Consider the following 21,788-nt stretch of genomic DNA (forward strand, 5'->3'; position numbering starts at 1 on the left):
AAAGAAGAGAGGTCTTTAGATAAATAAGTAAAATGTATGTAGGAGGATTTGTTTAATCTCTGGGTATCACCTGAGGCGAGTCACTTCACTGGGTACATGTGAGGGTTTACAACCTCTTTAAGTTTAAAGTGTTGTCCTACTTCATTGCTTGATTACATGGTGCCACTATTTACTGTTACGCCTAGTACAATAGGACCTATAGAGGTTTGTCTGTGGGATGGTTTGGTGGATACCTGATAGTAATAATAATGAGGCTCATCACATTATCTGGATCATTTCAATCAGATTATTTCCATGATAACTTTAAGGCACGCTACAAAGTTGGCCAAATAAGGGCCAAATTACAATACAATTTGTGAGGAGATCTCCAATGCGCAGAAACCTCCCCCACTTAACACCCCTTGTCCACAGGTACAATCATTACTTCCCTCGTTCAACCCTGCTAGTATTAACAAGGGTGCTAAACTTTTTTCTAAAGCCCATCTTACCACCTGCCCCCTGGATCCTGCTCCCTTGCAAATGCTACGCTTACCCTCTGACTCTATTCTACACTCTCTAACTCACAACTTCAACCTCTCCCTCTCTTCTGGCATCTTCCCCAACTCTCTAAAACATGTGCTAGTCAGCTTAAAAAGCCGTCACTGGACCCCACCAATATTCACAACCTGCGCCCCATCTCCTTACTCCCCTTCTCCTCCAAACTCCTTGAACGACTGGTCTACAACCAACTGAGTGACCATGTGACTAAGAACCAACTTCTTGATCCCCTTCAGTCCGGATTTCACCTTCAACACTCCATGGAAACTGATCTCCTTAAACTCACAAACGACCTACTAATGGCTAAAACCAACGGACACTATTCTGTACTACTCTTCCTGGATCTCTCTGTTGGCTTTGACGCAGTAGATCACCCCCTCCTCTTCAAAGAACTCCACTCCATTCATCTCCATACTCTTCACTGGTTCTCATCCTACCTATCCCAATGCACCTTCAGTGCTACTTACAACTCTACTACCTCCTCTCCCATTCCTTCTCTGTCGGGGTCCCCCAAGGTTCTGTTCTTGGATCTCTCCTTTTCTCAATCTACATCTCCTATCTCGGTCAGTTGATTGCCTCCCATGGCTTTCAATATCATCTCTATGCTGATGACACCAAATTCTATCTCTCCATCCCTCAACTCACTCCATCAGTCTCCTCACGTATCACCAACTTACTAACAGACAGATCAGCCTAGATGTCAAACCACTTCCTCAACCTCAACCTATCCAAAACTGAGCTCATGATATTTCCTCCCCCATGTTCCTCTTCCCCTAATTTCTCTGTCAAAATCAACAGCTCAACTATCAACCCGTCCCCCCCCTGGCTAAGGTCCTAGGTGTAATCCTGGACTCTGAACTATCCTTTCGGCCCCACATCCAGTTGCTGTCCAAAGCTTGCTACCTCAACCACCGCAACATCTCCAAGATACACCCCTTCCTAACCAACAACACTACAAAGCTTATAATCCACTCTCTGGTCATCTCTCTTCTCAACTACTGCAACTCCCTTCCCATTGGCTTACCTTTAAATAGGCTATCCCTCCTTCAGTTCATCATGAACGCTGCTGCCAGGCTCATCCATCTAACAAACCATCTGCTACCCTGCTTTGCCAATCCCTCCATTGGCTGCCACTCAACCAAGAATTAAATTCAAGATAGTAACCATAACTTACAAAGCCATCTATACTTGGCCCCCAGCTACATCACTACCAATACTAACCAAATCGCTCTCTTTGTTCCTCCCAAGACCTCCTGCTCTCTAGCTCCCTTGTCACCTCATCCCATGCTTGGCTCCAGGACTTCCCCCAAGCCTCTCCCATCCTCTGGAATGCTCTACCCCAATCTGTCCGACTATCTCCTACTTTGTCCACTTTCAGACGGTCCCTGAAAACCCTTCTCTTCAGAGAAGTCTATCTGGCCCCCACCTAACAACTGTACATTTATTTTCTCCATCCGCACATCCCCCCACAGTTATTACCTCTTGTATCTCTTGACCCTCCCACTTAGATTGTAAGCTCTAATGAGCAGGGCTCTCGGATTCCTACTGTTTTAATGTGTATTGTAGTTGTACTGTCTACCCTCAAGTTGTAAAGTGCTACGTAAACTGTCGACGCTATATAAATCCTGTATAATAATAATAATAATAATTTGATTTGATTCAGTAACTGTTTTATGTCTATAGCCACCTTTACAAAACCTGACAATTAGCTATTAAACTAGCTGCAGCCAGCTTTACTGAGGCAAGATTGCAAACAAAGTTAAACAAAATCCAAATGAAAGCAATATTGTGTACCTCAGCCATTACACTACACCAGTTACAGAATACCTATGAAGAAATGTGTGTCAGAAAAGTATTCAGCTTTTATGTCAAGGGGAATCAAAGCCTTGTAAAAATATTGCTTTATAACAGTACAATGTATAAATATCATGTCAGACCACATTTAGAGAATAACGCACTTTTGGGCCACTATCTAAAAGAGGACATAGCCTCCCATTCATATATTGTCCTCTCCCATCTCCTTTTTCTCTACACAAACCTGTCTATGGTTGTCTATTCTTTTTGACTTTCTTCTATGCCCCTATTTCGCATGAGCCTTAAGCCGCCCCTGATATTTTTATAAAAATACAAAAATGTCTCATTTTCACAGTTAGAACAAGAATGGCAACAATATAAGCTTAGGATGTTACCTACCATCTAAAAAAACGCACACAGTGTACACGATACATAAGTCACTTGCAACATATATAAAAACATCCACATATAAAAAATATATACTCTAGTCTTAATTTATATTATTATCCAAAAACAAATGTCCTGCAGGCAAAAAATGTCGGAAGGGGCCTATGCACACTATAAAGGAAAATCCGTCCTCCTACACTGTCAAAACAATCTACTGTATATCATCCAACAGCTCAGATGGTTACACAGTAGCTGAATAGCTGCTTTGCAGCCTCCTGCAGTGGATCTAGATCAGGTGCCCACCCAGATGACACAAGTGGAACATATTGATACCAGTGAGATTGGTGATTGGGTGGGGTAGGAGGAATTGATGTATTAATGATGGATAAATGTAGCACTAAGGCTGAATTCACACCTATGCAGTTTTAGTGCTTTTTGCATTTTGCAGATTTGCACTAGAGTCCATTTAACATTGTTTCCTATGGAACACGATCTGTAGTGTAAATCTGCGAAATGCAAAAAGGACAAAAAATGCATAGGTGTGAATCCAGCCTACTATAGCACGTGGAAATGTGAGTGTGAGGTTTTTATATTTGATTCTATTCAATATTTTAAAGATACAACACTATTTTGAGTACTTCTATTTTTTTTTTTTTTTTTTTACAATGGGAGAGTTGTAAGAGTTGAGGTGCTGGAGGAAGATTAAATTAGAAGGAGAAGGAGTTTTGCCATAGAAAAAAAAAAGTTTTGTAGACCTAAGTTTAGGAACATTGAACAAGTAATTCAGGAAGAACATGGGTCCTGAGAACACACGTGTGCAGTGATATCACAGCAGTGTTTTTTGTTTGAAAGAAAAAGTAAGAATACAATGAGGTTTTCTTTAATCCTGTACACTATGTGTGTTTTTTTTTTTTTTAGATTGGTATGTGATTGGGGTGTATTTAAACTTTATCAAAGGTGCATCGAGTGGTTATCCAATTGAGTTTTTTGTTTATGTAGACTTTGAATGTTCCTAGATGCCACTATTGTCTGTATTCTTGATATGAAATGGAATTACAGTATAGTATTAATTTAGTTTTATTTGGTATTAATTTGGTGTTATTGTTAATTTTATTGTTGTTATTATGTCTTGTTTCCATTTGTTACTGTGATTTTGTGTTGTCTTCATTGAATGTAACTGTATCTTAGCATCTTCATGACCACGCAATAGCCAAATGACAGCTACAGCGAGGTTGCAAATTGCCAGGAGGGCATCTATCGATGTCCTCCCGTGATTGCACTTCCCTCATGTGCCCCGGCAGCGTGCATCGAAAGTGATCTGTGATCGAGGTAAAGAGAAAATCACAGCGGCTCTTTACCATGTGTCCAGCTGTGTCCAAACATAGCTGACCACATTTTAAACAGGATCTGCTGGTTATCAGCAATCTTCTCCTCAGTGCATGAGGAGAGGAGAGCTGAGAAGAGGAAGTCCACACAGAGAACATCTACACTAATAATCAGGGCACTGATCATCAGTGTCCTGATGATCACACACAAGGTATCGACGCGATCGGTAGAGCGAGAGCAATAATTCTAGCCCTAGACTTCCTCTAACTCAAAACATGCAACCTGTAGAATTTTTTAAACATAGCTTATGGAGATTTTTAAGGGTAAAAGTTTGACGCCATTCCACGAGCGGGCGCAATTTTGAAGTGTGACATGTTGGGTGTCATTTTACTCAGTGTAACATTATCTTTCACAATATAAAAAAATTGGGCTAACTTTACTGTTGTCTTATTTTTTAATTAAAAAAAGTGTATTTTTTTCCAAAAAAAAGTGCGCTTGTAAGACCGCTGCGCAAATACGATGTGACAAAAAGTATTGCAATGACCGTCATTTTATTCTCTAGGTGTTTTAAACAACAAATCTCAGAAAGAGGCTCGGTCCTTAAGTGGTTAATAAAGAATTCTGAACATGAATCTAAATCCTTGGGTCACAGTGATAAAATGTAATGGTTCATTTGGTTCTCAATTGTATCGTGGACATCACAAATGTCTATGTAGCTTGCAAAAAATAAAGAATTAAAAACTAGATAAAACAAAAGAGGACACAGGAGACCGTTTTCAGAATCAAACATTTTTTATTTTGAAAACAGTGGTATTATCTTAAAAAAGAAAATGTCAATCTTTTATGTATGGGGGGAAGGGGTTACAACCATGAGCAGAGACTATAATAAGAGCTGTGAGTGAACAGCATAAAGAGCAATTAGTGCCAGTATTTTTCCCTACTTTTTTTAAAACAAAGGAGGTGTACCATGAATGCACAGCGCACTGATTCAGCAATCAAAACACTGAAAGAGTGAGCACTTGCTGTATCGAATAAGCAACAATTACAACACACTGTACCATGTAGAACACACCACTTAGAGGGAAACTACATAATGAACAAGCAGTTTGTCAAAAATAAATAGGATATGCAAACTGCACCAACGACCATAGAGCTCTTAGGGTTTCATAACCAAAGTGACACCCACATTAAAAAGTTCAATATTATTACTAGCAAAACCTAAATAAATTTACAAAAATAAAATATGCTAATGTGCTGAAAATAGGTTGTACAATAAGTAGTCTATTAAGAGCCCTTTCACTCTGAGACGCTTCAAAAACGCTCTAAAATGCCTTAGCGCTATTACCGCGCTTTTACCGCGTTTTTGGGGCGCTAGCAGTAAAATTACCACAATGCTGCGGGCGTTTTAATGGCATTTTTCAAACGTTATTGAAGCATGGGCGTCAAAGAACAACCCCACATCCCTATTCAGTCCTGTTGTTGTAGATGCTCTCTTTTCTGCTTGCGTGTTTACCTTTTTGTGAGATCATGTGACTTTTCTACAGCTCAGGGTGGATTATAGGCGCTATTCAGGCGTTTTTACAGCGCTTTCAATTCATTTCAATGGAGAGAGTCATTTTTGAAGCGCTTTTTTCAATGCCCAAAAGCTGCTCCAAAGATGCTGCTTGCAGGGCTTTTCTCAATGCCCCGCAAGCACAACACGTCAGTGTGAAAGGGTCCATTGAGATGCATGGGGAGCGTTTTTTGAGCATTTTAATAGCGCTATCTTTAGCGTTAAAGCGTCGCAAAAATGCCTCAGTGTGAAAGGGGTCTTATAAATGTGTTCACAGAAGATTTACACAACTCTCATCCAAGCTTCACACATTTTTCTAATTTGAATTAGTTGAAAAAATGTTTGAAACTTAAGAGAAATTTGTGTGAATGTTCTGTGAAAATATTTTTTAATAAATGCCTAAAGCTGTCCATTTACTAATTTTCTAGTTTTCTTTTTTTTAGCCTGGAAGCTGAAAGGAATTCAACAGGCTCCTCAATTCACACAAGCAGGGTGATTGGACGAATCCCCTTTGCTGGGATTTTGTATTCTGACAGCTGCTAGCCAATGCTCTCGGAAATACGCAAACAGTGCCTGCAGCTGGCTGTAGAAGCAGTTCGGATGACAATTTTGATTATTTTGAAATTGAGTAATTGACTTTTGTTGAGCTGACAGGACCACCTCTGTTAGAACTTTGATGGATTTAGAGGAATGGGCAGAAATTCTAACAGGTTATGGCTTTCTTTAACTGGTTCCCGACCGGCTCACGCAGATATACTGCGGCAGAATGGCTCCCCTGAGCGAAATCCCGTATAGGTACGTCCTTCCCTTTTTCGGCCACCAGAGGGCTGCACGGAGGGGGACCTGTGGCAGGCACAATCGCCACCGTCGCATTGCACAAGCGCCAGCACAGGGATTTGTGTGTGTAAACACACAAATCCCTGTGCTGTCAGGGAAGGGGAGCCATATCGTTTGTTCCTACTAAGTAGGAAAAACGATATGTCTCCTCTCCTAGTCAATTCTACCCCTATACAGTTAGAACAAACTGAGGGAACACACAATTAACCCCTTGATCGCCCCCTAGTGTTAATCCCTTCCCTGCCAGTGACATTTACACAGTAATCAGTGCATTTTTATAGCACTGATCATTGTATAAATGCAGATCACCACCATTACTAGTAAAAAAAAAAAAATAATGATAAAAATGTCATAAAAATGCCATAAATCTTTCCCATAGTTTGTAGACACTATAACTTTTGCGCAAACCAATCAATATACGCTTATTGCGATTTTTTTTTAACAAAAATATGTAGAAGAATACATATCGGCCTAAACTGATGAAGAAATGTGTTTTTTTTTTAAATGGGGGATATATTTTATAGCAAAGTTGTCGCACTTTTTTTGTTTATAGCACAAAAAATAAAAACCGTGGAGGTAATCAAATACCACCAAAAGAAAGCTCTATTTATGGGAAAAAAAGAACGCAAATTTAATTTGGGTACAGCGTCGAATGATCAAGCAATTGTCAGTTAAAGCGATGCAGTGCCAAATTGTAAAAAGTGCTCTGGTCAGGAAGGGGGGAAAATTTTCCGGGGCTGAAGTGGTTAATATGCTCAGTAAAAATAAGTAGATATTCCTTCCCATAGCTCCCGATTTCCCCCAGATGTCAGCTTCTGTAATTAGAGTTTGGGTTAGCATTTTATTTGGTCCTATGGATCCTGACACTGAGATGCATTTTTTCTCTCATTATGCATCTATCATATGACAACAAGACCTCCTGTATTCTCCCACAGATCTAGTGCTTCTTTTAATGTTCACATTTTCAATGGCATCTAGTGTTTATTGTGCACATATTCTTTCTGATAGCTAGAGATTTCTGCTGCCATATTTTCCCCAGCATTTATCCTATATTCTCTTTGAAATCCCGTAGTTGTTCATCTCTAATGCCCCGTACACACGGTCGGATTTTCCAACGGAAAATGTGCGATCGGAGCGTGTTGTCGGAAATTCCGACCGTGTGTGGGCTCCATCTAACTTTTTCCATCGGATTTTCCGACACACAAAGTTTGAGAGCAGGCTATAAAACTTTCCGACAACAAAATCCGATTGTGTCAATTCTGACCGTGTGTGGACAATTCCGATGCACAAAGCGCCACGCATGCTCAGAAGAAATTCCGAGATGGAACAGCTCGGTCTGGTAAAATTAGCGTTCGGAATGGATACAGCACTTTCGTCACGTTGCAGTGTTTAAAATTGTTTAATACAGCGCACTCTCTTCTTCTTTATAATGTGAGGAGAATGAAGTAGTTTTGCTGCTCATATTCACACAGACTTCTCACAAACTTCTTTCTTTATTATTTATCATGATTCCCTCAATATATTTTGATTTGTCACATCTGACCCAATTTGTTTTTTGTTGTTTTATTTTTGTTTTGTATTTTTTTCAAAGCTGTTTTTTTTTTTTGGGTTTGTATTTGTTTCAAGGCTGATGTTTTTTTATTTTTTATTGGTTTGACTCCATAATATTTTTGTGTGTGTTTTGTGTGTCAAATTACCACAACACCATTGGTATCTTGTATTATTTAATCTCAAGGAGATTGCTTGGTGTTGGTGTCCCTTGTTAATTTCATATTGTATTTTTGAAATGTACCTGCCTCCTCGCAAACAAACTGTCCTTTTTGAAGGAAAACACACATAGGCGAGTATAATTGTAACAAAAATTCCTTTATTAAGGGCTCAGAACCAAACAAAGAGGGAGGCAGCGCTGGAGAAACATCATAATTGGTGAAGCCTTTGACCCCCAGGGCACACATCAATTATTTTACAGCAAAATTGGAGGTCTGAGGAGTCCATATGTAAGGGAGTAGAGGTCCCAGAGATCCGGAAAGCAGCAGATGACATGTATTGTCCCCAGGCTGTGGTACTACAAGAGGCTGCATTTTTGGCCAGACCAGACTGAACCCAGGGTCATCACTCTCTGGTCTTACTTCCATGCTTCCTTCCTGGCTGTGGCTCTGGTGTTGGAGATGTGGCAGGAGGAGGAGTAGGACCTGGAGGAGGAGGAGGAGGAGGTGGAGGAGTAGGACCTGGAGGAGGAGGAGGAGGAGGACTATGTGTGAGGTCACAAATGTGGGTAGCAGATGTTATTTGGCCCCTCAACCCCTTATTGAGAGTTTCCAAAATTAAGAACTCACACAGAAGTCGTTGGCCCTCCTCCATCTGCATCATTTTGCATGCAGTTATGCCAGCAAAGTCCTCCTCCACAGTGTGGGGTGTTCTGAGGGCCTCAGTAGCTCTCCTAAAGAGGCCTATGGCAGCCTCCTCCAGGTTACTCCTCTTCCTGCCACTTTTTCTTTGAAGGTGGAGGGGAGGGACCTGGATATCAGGCAGCCTGCTTTGCCCGGCCACCTCCTGGCTGAGACTTCCCTGTGTATTAAAAAGGGACATGATTTTAGTTTTTGCTTCATCAATCACAATCATAAATTAGCAATCCAAACTAACATCTATTTAACATCATTGATTGGAAAACCAGAAATATTTAGAAGAATGCTATACCTGGCTCAAGCTGGGCTCCTCCACATGTTGCTGCCTGGAAGGCCCAGGTTGGCCATCAGAAGCCTCAGCTAGGGGGGAAGGAAGCGTGGAAGGAAGACTGGAGAGTGCTGGCCTGGGTTCAGTCTGGCCTGCCAGAAAATACAGTCTGTCATAGTACCACAGCCTGGGGAGATAAATGTCATCTGCAGCTCCTGATCTCTGGGAATCCTGGACCTTCTTGTGCTCCCTTAGATAAGTGCTCCTCAGACCACCAATTAGGATCTTCAAATAGATGATGTCTGCCGTGGGGATCACGTCTTCACAAATTCCAACAAATTATCCAGCTCTGCCTTCCTCTTTGTTTGGTTCTTATATTCAGGGTGGTTTATCTGCCACAGACAGGGCAGCTCCCTGAACATATCTATGAAGATTGGCATAAAGTCCTTATCTTTCAAGATATCCATTTTCACTGCAAGACACAACACAAGACAAACCCTAATGTCAGCCTAAAGTCTTCTAAACTTGTGCAAATACAGGCCTCAATCTAGAAGCAGTATAGGTCCAATGTTAAATCTTACCTTCGCAATCACGATCGGCGCCTCCGTTACTCCTTCCTCCGCTCACAGATCGTACGTACTACGCACGCGTGTTACTCTTTATAGACACTGCACATGCATGAAACTCCGCCCGCCCCTGACGTTCTTTCTAGTCTATTCCCCGCCCCTTCTCGTTCGTCGCAGTGGGGGAAGAGCACATGGCGGAGACACAGCAGGTGTCAGATAATTACACCAACGAGGAGGAGGAGGAGGAAAGCCCGGAGCCAGAAACATCCCAATCCAGAAGAAGACGATTTAAGGCATCGAATATGTCCTTTGGGGAGATGTTGGAGATGGTGGACATCCTGAAGAGGGTTGACTGTGACGGGAACTATGGACCTTACCCCAACCCCAATGTCAGAAAGGCCAAGATCATGGTGAAAGTAGCCAAGAGTCTGCACTGGAATTTTGGGGTACGATGATCGGTGGTCGGACCTCAAATTAAGGGAGCACGAGCAGTACAGAAGGATCCAGAGAGTGCTGCAAAAAAGTAAGTAGTTGTCCTGTGTTCCTATTCTTTATGTTTATTATGTTCGTGCTGCTCCATGTGCTTTTCTTTACTGTTGTACAGTTTAAAATGGCAACTTTCATGTTCATGGGCACATTATTAGTTCGTATAAAATATTGTTCGTTCGGCCTAGAAAACACCATTGTTTTGGCCATATGCATTTGCCCACATTTTTTATGGCCTACTTGTCTGAAAAAAATTTGGTTGTGTAGATAGGTTTGTAACTAGAATGAAATGCAAACTAGATTCTGTGTAAGGAGAGGACACTCAGCAGCTGTTTACACATCTGGACGCTGTAGCACTAGTGTGGGACACAAGAACACCCTTTTTATTAGGGGGCCCACACAGGTGCTCCAGTGTATACTATAGGGGTGACTCCATCTGTGACGCTTGTACAAAACAGGTAAAGTATTGAAGCTTGACAAAGGACAATACAAATTCTACATCTTGGAACTCTGCCAAATTAGACAATTGTACCCCACTTCCAAGCAATGTTTCATATTTATAGTTCTGCCATCAAATATCTGTGTGCTAAGTATGCCTATTTTTTTTACATAGGGGAGAAAAGACTCGGAGGACACCCCTCATCCGAGGAGACCACAGACCCCCCACCTCTGGAAGAAGGGGAAATCCACCCAAGCCAAGCAGAGCAGGAGGAGGAAGACATGGTGGAAATTGGCACCACAACAGGTGAGTGTCTGCGACTACAGGCTCAGGTAAGAGATCAATGCTGGCATATTTATAATACATGGTGTGTTTTTGTTTCTATCTTTTTAGGTGATTGTGATGTTGTGGATCCAGGCCATTTCACCTCGGAAAGTGCACAGATCCTGATCGGGGAGATCATGGGGTGTAATAGGGACTTGGAAAACATCCTTAAAAACATCAATGATGTTCAACAAAAAATGAAGAACATCATTGATGTTTTAGGGAGAGTTTAAAACCCCTCCAAATCCCTTGGGTTTTTGTGTGCTAAAAATTTTTACCATTTTTTGACATATTTGCGAAAAGCCAAATTTTGAAGATGCACGCAGTGTGTTAACATGTGCTATCTGCCATCACGGGAGATCAATGGACACGTTTTGGGGGTGCAACCCCTTCCTCAATAATAAAGTGGCTGTGAGGAAGAGGTCGCACCCCAAAAACACGTGATCCCCCATGATGGCAGCTAGCACATGTTGACATTCGGCAATTTGTGTGCATCTTCAAAATTTGGCTTTTCCTGGGGTGACTTCATCCCATCTGAACGCAATATCAAACACAGTTTGTAAATACTCATGTCTGATATTGCCTTCAAGTTCTACCAAATGTGATCTTTGTAAGTTCAAGATTTGTGTCTTTCTTGTTGGTTTTAAACATGCCTGTTTTATCTTAAATGGATATTTCTACTTTTTCTAATGTGACCCCAAAAATTGTTATACAACAAACATGTTGGTTTGTTTTAAAAACCTTTTACAAATGCACATGTGATTGTGCTGGTATTAAAAAGATTGTTAATTAAGAATGTGTGGATTATTGTTTCAATGCTCCAAAACATTTGTTGTGCTCTAATTGGTGTTTTCAGTGACAATGGGGGTTATTTCCTAAGGGCAAATCCACTTTGCACTGCAAGTGCAATTTCAAGTGCACTTGTAGTGCAAAGTGTCTTTGCCTTTAGGAAATAACACCCAACAGTGCTTTGTAAGGTTACACAATCACGCCATTTTCAGGACTTACCACATTTCTGTCAGGGTCAGCTAAAAGAAACACAAGCAGTAAATGTCACCAAAGATTTGAGTAGTTATTTTTTTTATTTGAAAAAGGTTTCAGACATTGTCTGGCATATTGATAGCCCCCCTACCCGCAAAGTATTCAAGGTATCTTAGCCGGACATCACGGGCACTCGGGGGGGCAAGCCAGGACGGCCACTTTCAAACACCATCAGGGTTGTTTCATTTAGAATTCCGGCCTCAGGCCCAACTGAGCCAGCATAGTTGGCAGAATGTTGCCGTAAAAAGTTGTGTAGAACACAGCACGCCAGGATAATATGATTCAGTTTATACTCCACCATGTGTATGGGTGTAAGAAATAGGCGGAACCGGCTGGCCATGATTCCAAACATGTTCTCCACCACTCTTCTGGCTCTGGCCAGCTGGTAATCAAAAACCCTCTGGTCCGGGGTGAGGGTCCTCATCGGGAATGGCCGCATAAGATGGTCCCCCAGTGCAAATGCTTCATCCGCAATGAAGACAAATGGGAGTCCTTCCACATTGTCTGGAGGTGGCAAGTCCAAGCTGCCATTCTGGAGACGCCTGTAGAACTCCGTCTGGGGGATGACTCCACCATCGGACATCCGGCTATTCTTCCCTATGTCCACATACAGGAACTCGTAAGTAGCCGACACCACCGCCAACATCACAATACTATTGAACCCCTTATAATTATAATAGTATGACCCCGAGTTGGGTGGTGGGATGATGTGGACGTGTTTCCCATCAATTGCCCCTCCGCAGTTAGGAAAGTCCCACCGCTGGGCAAAGTGGGAGGCCACAGCCTGCCATTCCTGTGGCGTGGAAGGAAACTGTGGAGTCAAACAACAACAAAAAATTGTCATTTTGCATATAAACAGGGAAAGCAGATTAGACACAAACATTCTTGGCCAACATCAAGATAACATTTATTTGAGGGAGTTTTTAAAGATCAAAATAAGGTACACCTATCAGATTCCCCCTCCCTCTCATGGGCCATTTTTAACATTTTAGGGGGAGGAGCTCTTGGACAGGTAACCCTCTCCACTTCATTGAGAGATGAATGCCTAATTAATGGGTATTACTTTGGCCAGACCCTCCTTAGTTACACTATTGGCAGCCCATTGGACAGGTAAGAAGTGTCATAATACAAAGATATAAATACACATTGTACACATTTGAGCACATTTGGAAATTCTACTATTACCTATCAAGATAAAAACTTTAAACAGTACCATTTGAAAGTATACAGGCAGGCCCTTGCACTACATGCTTTGGGGAATTCATCCATAAATCTGACCACTAAAGAAATGGGTATAGTGTGTATGGGTTTGGCAAAGTCAGCAGATAGATTATTGAGGATAGATAGAGAATTGTTATCAGCTGACTTAGCAGCTGGGGGGAGGGAGGGTTCCAAATGATTTGGGGACCCCTCAAAAAAAGCCTCTGGCACTCTGCCTGAATTTAAAGCACAAATCACATTTTAAAACATTTTAGGGGTTTTTTTGGGGTAAAGCACTACTATGGAGCTGATAAAATACATTGTTAAGTGACTACATGAGGTGAATATAGGGCCAGGAGACCATGCTGGGGAGGTAAGTGAAGGCAAATATGTATGAAGGAGAAAAAAAATAATTACATAAAAATCCAGCATGCATGAGGACAAAGGGGACATTCACAGCATATTCCAATCATGGTAATTTGGGAATGAGGAAAGAAATACAATATATTATCAAACATTAAATACAATAAAATGTGATGTTAAAGGATAAATCTTATCTTAATATACTCCTTCTGCAGGACCTGGATGATGGCAGAACAGGTCTCTGGGATAATGATCCCCAGAGCCTGGGGGGAGATGCCTGTTGAGAACTTCAAGTCCTGCAGACTTCTCCCTGTCGCCAAGTACCGCAGGGTGGCGACAAGCCTCTGCTCCGGAGTGATGGCTTGCCTCATGCAGGTATCCTGCCTGCTAATATAAGGGGAACAAAATATTTTACAGCGCACACATACAAGGATGACATTTCCTGCAGGGCTAGTGAAAAACACCTAAACACCTGAACATATTCAAAAAATACGGGGGTTTGGTCACACTATATGGTCATATAGTGCTAAGCCCACTTACTGCGACAAAGTACCCCGAATAAGTGGGTCCTACACTAGTAATAGAATGGAAGATCCTTTGTCTCAACCATGGGAGCTGAACTCCTCTATGTGGGAGAACTGAAAGGGATACATCCTAAACACTGGTGGCCACTAAATAGGAGGAAATGAGGAGGGGGAGGGGTGCTCCAGCCCAAAAACCTGGTCAGGGCCTATTACAACATACAAGAACATATTTTGGGGGGCACACCATACAATGCATTTAAATTCAAGATGGTGCTGCTATAAGACCTACAAACAGTACAAAATATTTTACAGCGCACACATACAAGAATGACAATTCCTGCAGGGCTAGTTAAAAACACCTGAACACCTGAACATATTCAAAAAATATGGGGGTTATTTTATGTTCTTTTATGTTGTAATATGCCCTGACCAGGTTTTTGGGCTGGAGCACCCCTCCCCCTCCTCATTACCTCCTATTTAGTGGCCACCGGTGTTTAGGATGTATCCCTTTCAGTTCTCCCACATAGAGGAGTTCAGCTCCCATGGTTGAGACAAATGATCTTCCATTCTATTACTAGTGTAGGACCCATTAATTCTGGGTACTTTGTCGCAGTAAGTGGGCTTAGCACTATATGACCATATAGTGTGACCAAACCCCCGTATTTTTTGAATATGTTCAGGTGTTCAGGTGTTTTTAACTAGCCCTGCAGGAAATGTCATTCTTGTATGTGTGCGCTGTAAAATATTTTGTACTGTTTGTAGGTCTTATAGCAGCACCATCTTGAATTTAAATGCATTGTATGGTGTGCCCCCCAAATATGTTCGTGTATGCTAATATAAGGGGTCAGCAAAGCCAACAAACGGTGAAATACGGGGTCCGTCATCCAGAGAAAGTTCCTGAAATCATCAGGATTATTCTCACAGATCTCACGGAGCAAAGGCATGTGACAGAATTGGTCACGCTGAAGCAACCAATTCTTGGTCCATGAACTCCTCCCCACCCTGTTCATGGACTGGACTTGTGTCAAGGTCAGGACCCCAACACCAAGCCCCCGCACAGCATTAACTCTACGAGGAGTATGTATACGCAACACGGCTAGAAAATGGTCGGCTGCTCAGAACGAAGTAACAGAACGCACTGAAGAACAGCAAGGCCTGTGAAGAGCGACCTGAAAAACAGTAACGAATGAACAAGAACACAATGACAAGAGTCACGCGTAACTCGCTGCATGCACTGAAGAGCAGATACAAACCCACAAGCACAAACTGAACAGCAGAAAACGATCTGAAAACCACAAGTCTGAAAAAGCGTGAATTGTCTCTCACCAAACTTTTACTAACATGAGATTATCAAAAGGAGCCCAAAGGGTGCCGCTCTTGGTCCGGACCTGCCCTTTTCTAGTCTCCTTGTACGTGGTGTACTTCACCGCGTTCTTGGCGATCAGAAATTCCGACAACTTTGTGTGACCGTGTGTACGCAAAACAAGTTTGAGCCAACATCCATGGATTTTGTTGTCAGAATGTCCGATCAATGTCTGATCGTGTGTACGGGGCATTATGCTGCTGGTGTTTGCATTGTATATGTAGATCTCTAGCCTTTGTGGAACTAAAAGCTCCAACATACCCTACCATCCAATAATTTTATAAGGTCACAGTATGTGAAGGTCACTCCTTCCCTTGTATGGCAAACTGGGCTTAGATGAATAGAAGACCTCAAACATTTTGTTTGATGCTCTGGAAATAAGAAACATTTAGGAAAGTCTTCTTTACTGTAACGACAATCTTTATTAAATAAGCTGTGATCTTGATGCTGAAATGTATCCAAAAAGCATTTATATTATGGTGTCCAGGTTATTATACCTAGCTATAAAACTGCCCAATTTTGGTTGGTACCCACCTTCTAGGGCGCAGTGAATCACCTACATTAGTTCTCTCCTACTTAGAGAGCAATCAGCTTATTGCCATAGAAAAGAAGTAAACAATTTTCACCTTGTTTGGCAAAGTTGGCTTGATAACCCAAGTCTTGCCCCAGCACATTTAGTGATGGATAGGTTATTACAATTATAAGACCACTTAGAGTTTTATTATGGTTATAGCCCAAGTTTTGGGAATTTCCCTGCTGCGCATCTGAGAGTAGACAAAGGAGACTTCTGAGTAAACGTCCCACAATAGACTTGGGATGTTTTGTTTTAAGTTTGTTTTTGACTTATGTCCTATATTTTATATTCAATGCAAATGTTGATGGTTGACATCTATGAATTCCAAATCTACTGTATATTGTTCAAGCACTTTCTTGTCTTCCTTGTCAATAAAAAAGTTTTGATTTAAAAAAAGGCTGTGATTCAGATTCATTGAAATGGCATTTGTTTTTTTGTTTGTTTTATTTGTTTTTTTTTTTACTAGAAATTGTTGTAATTATTGGAATTTATGAGATTGATTTGAGAGTTAATCAAAATAGCATCTGTGGGCTCATAGTTAGTCTGGTTGAAAAAAGACACACGCCTAGTTCAACCAATAGATTTGTTTTTATCACTATGAAGATAAGTGGAATTATTTTTAAGCTATCCAAAGCCAAACCATGTCTTTTGGAAAAAGTGTCAAAGTGTTAAAACTCAAACATTACACATTCTAGCATTCTTAAAAACAAAATAGATAATGAAGAAGCAACATGGTTGCAAGGACAATTTATTTGAGAGAAAGATACATTTCATCTCAACATGAAATGGATTTATTTGGGAAGGTTACAATTGTACCATTACATCAATGGCTGAAACTTGCATTGGGCTACATAACTCTCATTTTCACTCCCAAAAACGCTTTTTAACCCAGCGCTCATTTTGGTATTTACTATAACTCCAAACCATGTCTTTTGGAAAAAGTGTCAAAGTGTAAAACTCAAGTTGACTGTCAGATTTTTACTGCTGTCTGTGTTTTCTCTGGGAATATTCACCTTTCCTGTCTGTCCTGCTGACTATTATCACTGGGACGGAAAGTTACCAGAACAGGAGGTGACAGGGCATCTTCCGATGGATCACCTGTTGTGGAGAGAAATGAATAAGATGCACTATATATGTGTTTTCTTGTTGTGTTTTTATCACTTCAGTACAAAGAGCTCCAACACTTTTATAAAGCAGCAAGACATTATATGGATGCACTTTTTTAATTTATGTAGGGCTTTTTAAAAGGAAGATCCAGCATGAGCTGCTCATTTTCTGACTGACTCCAGATGGCTGTATATGCAGAACATAAGGTAGATGTCTTCCTTCTCTAATCTATCTATCTGTTTATGAAATTTGCTCTCCTAAAGTCTGTGAAAGTGGTAGTAAACTCAATATTGTTTACTTGTACCTAAAATAAGGCTTACCTATAGGTACAGTAAATATCTCCTAAACATACACCATGTAGGAGATATTTACTATAGTAGCAGCCGGTGATGTCACCGGCACATGCGTACTGTGCTCTAATGGATGACATGTCATCCATTGAGAGAGCCGTGCCATGGTCGTGACTCACGAGCGCAGTCAGTCAACTAGCCGAAGCCCGCAACCCATAAAGAAAGACGGGTGGTGACATTGCATCACTGGAGGGCTTTGTTCTAAGGTAAGTCTTTCATAATGTGCTAGTATGCAATGCATACTAGCCGCCTGACTTCATTTTACGTCGCTAATTTGAAGAGGAATATTGTTGTTATGGCAGCAACTAGCTACCATAAACCTGGTATCCTCTTCTTCAGTGGGTGGTCTGCTTTCAGATAAAAGTGGTCTCTGCAACGGATAAGCCATGAGATCACTTTTAACGGCGGCAGGAGAGGGCCCCCCCTCCTGCCGCGCTCCAGTGCCCTCCGCCGTTTACCTGAGCCCTCAGTAGGTGCAGAGGCAATCGGGTTCTTCTCCCTGTTGACATGGAAATGAGTAAGGGGAAGATGGCCCCCACCCGTCTCCATATCATTGCAGGGTGGAAGCGATGTCAAAACGTCACTTCCGCCTATAGCTCTTAAAGGGACTTTTTTTTTTTTCAAATGACATTTAATTTTTTTTTTTTTTTATTATTGCATTTTAGTGTAAATATGAGATCTGAGGTCTTTTTGACCCCAGATCTCATATTTAAGAGATCCTTTCATACTTTTTTTCTATAAGGGATGTTTACATTCCTTGTAATAGGAATAAAAGTGACACAATTTTTTTTAAAGAACAGTGTCAAAATAAAAGATAAAATAAATAAGAAAAAATGTTTTAAACGCGCCCTGTCCCGACGAGCTCGCACGCAGAAGCGAACGCATACGTGAGTAGATATGTTAACGGAGCTCAAACCACACATGTGAGGTATCGCCATGATCGTTATAGAGAGAGAGCAATAATTCTAGCCCTAGACCTCCTCTGTAACTCAAAACATGCAACCTGTAGAATTTTTTAAACGTCGTCTATGGAGATTTTTAGGGGTAAAAGTTTGTTGCCATTCCATTAACAGGCGCAATTTTGAAGCGTGACATGTTGGATATCAGTTTACTCAGTGTAACATTATCTTTCACAATATAAAAAAATTGGGCTAACTTTACTGTTGTCTTATTTTTTAATTAAAAAAAGTGTATTTTTTCCAATAAAAGTGCGCTTGTAAGACCGCTGCACAAATACGGTGTGACAGAAAGTATTGCAACGACTGACATTTTATTCTTTAGGGTGTTAGAAAAAAATATATATAATGTTTGGGGGTTCTAAGTAATTTCTAGCAAAAAAACTGCTTTTAACTTGTAAACACCAAATCTCAGAAAGAGGCTCAGTCCTTAAGTGGTTAAAAAAATAGGAAAGTAGCCTAGAGCTCCTCTTGTTGCCTACAAGTAGTAAATATATAAACATGTTTGTATGATTTGTCATATTTCCCTAAAAATGTTTTAAAAAAGATAAATCTCTTAATCTAGAATGTAATACTATACATTGTTTTGATGGTCAATATGATTACAAGTCTATCTGGGTATAGGAAAGATCACTAATTGAGAAAAGCATTGCACAAGGCTTCCTTTATTCAGTTTTGAAACTGTTAGGATGAGAAAAAAACAACTGTTCAACAATAATTCATTTTTAATCTGAACACCCTGTGGCTTTTTATTCTATTTTTCCTGGATTAGGATACAAAAAAGTCAGCTATTCCATAATTATTAATTTGTAATCTGAGTGCCCTAAAAAATATAATCAAATCAAGCCATGTCTTCTTGGCATTTACCCCTTTTAAAAATACTCTCAGCTGTGTCAGTGCAGGGTAATTATTGTTAATGCAGAATAGACAAAAATGTGCTTATATCCACAGCATTTATGGATTACAGTGGTTCTCGTATCATAAATACATAAGCAATTCTGATGATCAGATTATAAGGCTTGAGCTGCTTACTAAATCATTAAAGTAGAGTATAGCAGTTAAACATTTGTGCTGACAAAATAAAGTAGAGCTTTATGAAAATGAAAAATGGAAGGTAATGATTTAAAGATAGCATACATTAAGTATAAAGTGTAATTCAAAAACTAAAAAAATTCTTAATAAGGCCATTGCATTCTATAACAAAGCTAAGCTAGTTTCTGTGTAATTTTTTTTGTCTTTATAGACATAATCTATACTTTTCATTACACTTATAATATATTTTAATTCTCACATAAATATATCTTAATTCTCACATTGCTTTTTTTATTTTATTTCAGATTATTATTACAATATTTTACTTGCAAAAGCAAGCAGATTTTAATTTAGAAACTGTGTTCAATAACTAATCCTAGGAATTCTGGAAAAGTCACACAGAACACAGTTCACGCATACCTCAATATGGCCATTTAATGATAAAAAAAAGAGTTGATTGCAAACCAAAGGGAATCCATTTGATCGATTTAGTGAGTTTTTGATTGATTTTGTCAAGTCATTCAGAAATGGCAGAATTTTGTAGAATGTGTCTGATTGATCCATCCTTAATACAGATCAAATAAACAATTATTTTTAATAGAGTGCTTCGATTTTTGACTGATAGATTATTTTTTTAAAGATTTTTTTAGTTGATCACAATGTGCAAAACAATACTGTGAGTTGTATCCTTCAATATTTTATTCCAGGATGAAGCTCTTGTTTGCCATTACTCGTACCTACATTGTATATGGCCCACATTAGCATAAAGAGGAGTTCCACCCAGGGGGTCGGGTAAAAAAAAAAAAAAAAAAAAAAAGTCAGCAGCTACAAATACTGCAGCTGCTGACTTTTAATTGGACACTTACCTGTCCCAGGGTCCAGCGATGCGGGGGGATCGAAGCCCCACTTGTCTCCCCCTCCGTTCAGTGGCGCCGGCATTGCAACTGTGGGCGCCAGGCTGTGGCTTCACAGCCTGGCACCCACTGCGCATGCGCGAGCGGCGCCGCGCGCCGTGATTGTCCGCTCAGTCACCTGGGACCTGTAATGGGTCCCAGATGATTGACAGCGGCGAGGGAGCAGAGCGGAGCCCTTCCTGTGCCAAGGGGGAAATGATGTCACCAGCCCGGGCACTGGAAGGGGTAGACTACGATGGACCCCCTAGCAACAGGCATTTAGAGGTAAGTTAAAAAAAAAATATCCAAATGTTTTTTTTTTTTTGTTTTTTTTAGGATTTTTCAAGTATTTTTGTTTTTTTGGGTGGAACCCCACTTTAAGTTTTACTATCATAATGCATTTCATTCCTGTGTAAACATATAAGATAAAGCAAATAACTGTCCATTGCAATTGTAGGTACTATATTTAATACAATAAAGTGGTATTAAAGTGGAGGTCCACCCAAATAATTAAAAAATAAATAAATAAAACCAGCAGCTACACATACTGCAGCTGCTGCCTTTTAATAATAGGACACTTACCTGTCCTGGAGTCCAGCGATGTTGGCACCGCAGCTGATGTTTCCATCAACTGTCGAGTGCTGCTGCCGCCATTGCGGGTAAGGGTACCCGGCAGTGTAACCTTTTGACTTCACACGGGGAACCCTACTGCGCATGCTCGAGGCCCGCTCCTTTCTCCTAATGGCCCGGCTTCAGGGGAAGGAGGAGGGAGCCCCAGCCATGACGTCAAAAGCCGCGGCTGAGGCTCCAGGAGGTGGGACAGGATACCTGTCAAAGACAGGTATCCTGTCCCTCCTCCCCCCGAAAGTTGCCAATTGTGGCACCGGAGAGTGCCGGAGAGCAGATGAGCGGAAGTTCCACTTTTGGGTGGAACTCCACTTTAAACACAAAAGCAAACATTTATTTATTATACAGCTTACCAATTCTTAGATGTGATGGCTGCATTCTTTTTCTTTTTTAGGCTTTTTTTCCTTTATTTTAACCTTGTGATCCAGCCAGTAACGTTGGCCATACATGGATCAAAATTTAGCTGGTTCAGCAGGAATCAGTCGAAGTTCCATCCATGTTTGGCCACTGTGGTTGAACAGAAGCTGATATGCTGATCAACTTCTGTTCAACCGCCCTGTTCGAAAATCTCTGCTCAATCAGTGCTGCAGGCTATAGACTGCAGTGCTGATGAGTGTATTTTGATATACGTTGATGGGGAGGATTCCCCCATCCACATCAAGTGGATGGATGAGGGAATTGAGTCAATTAAAAAAAAAAAAAACAGACTCATCTATGGCCAGCTTTAGCCTGTTGTTTTTCAACAGAACAAGCTGTCCTGCAGGTGAATTAGTACTGAGTTAAACCGCTGACAGGGTACCATGATCAGCTTTTTTTTATTAATGTAAAACTTTATCC

The sequence above is a fragment of the Aquarana catesbeiana genome, linkage group LG06 (genome assembly GCF_042186555.1).
Source record: "Aquarana catesbeiana isolate 2022-GZ linkage group LG06, ASM4218655v1, whole genome shotgun sequence".
Lineage (NCBI taxonomy): Eukaryota > Metazoa > Chordata > Amphibia > Anura > Ranidae > Aquarana > Aquarana catesbeiana.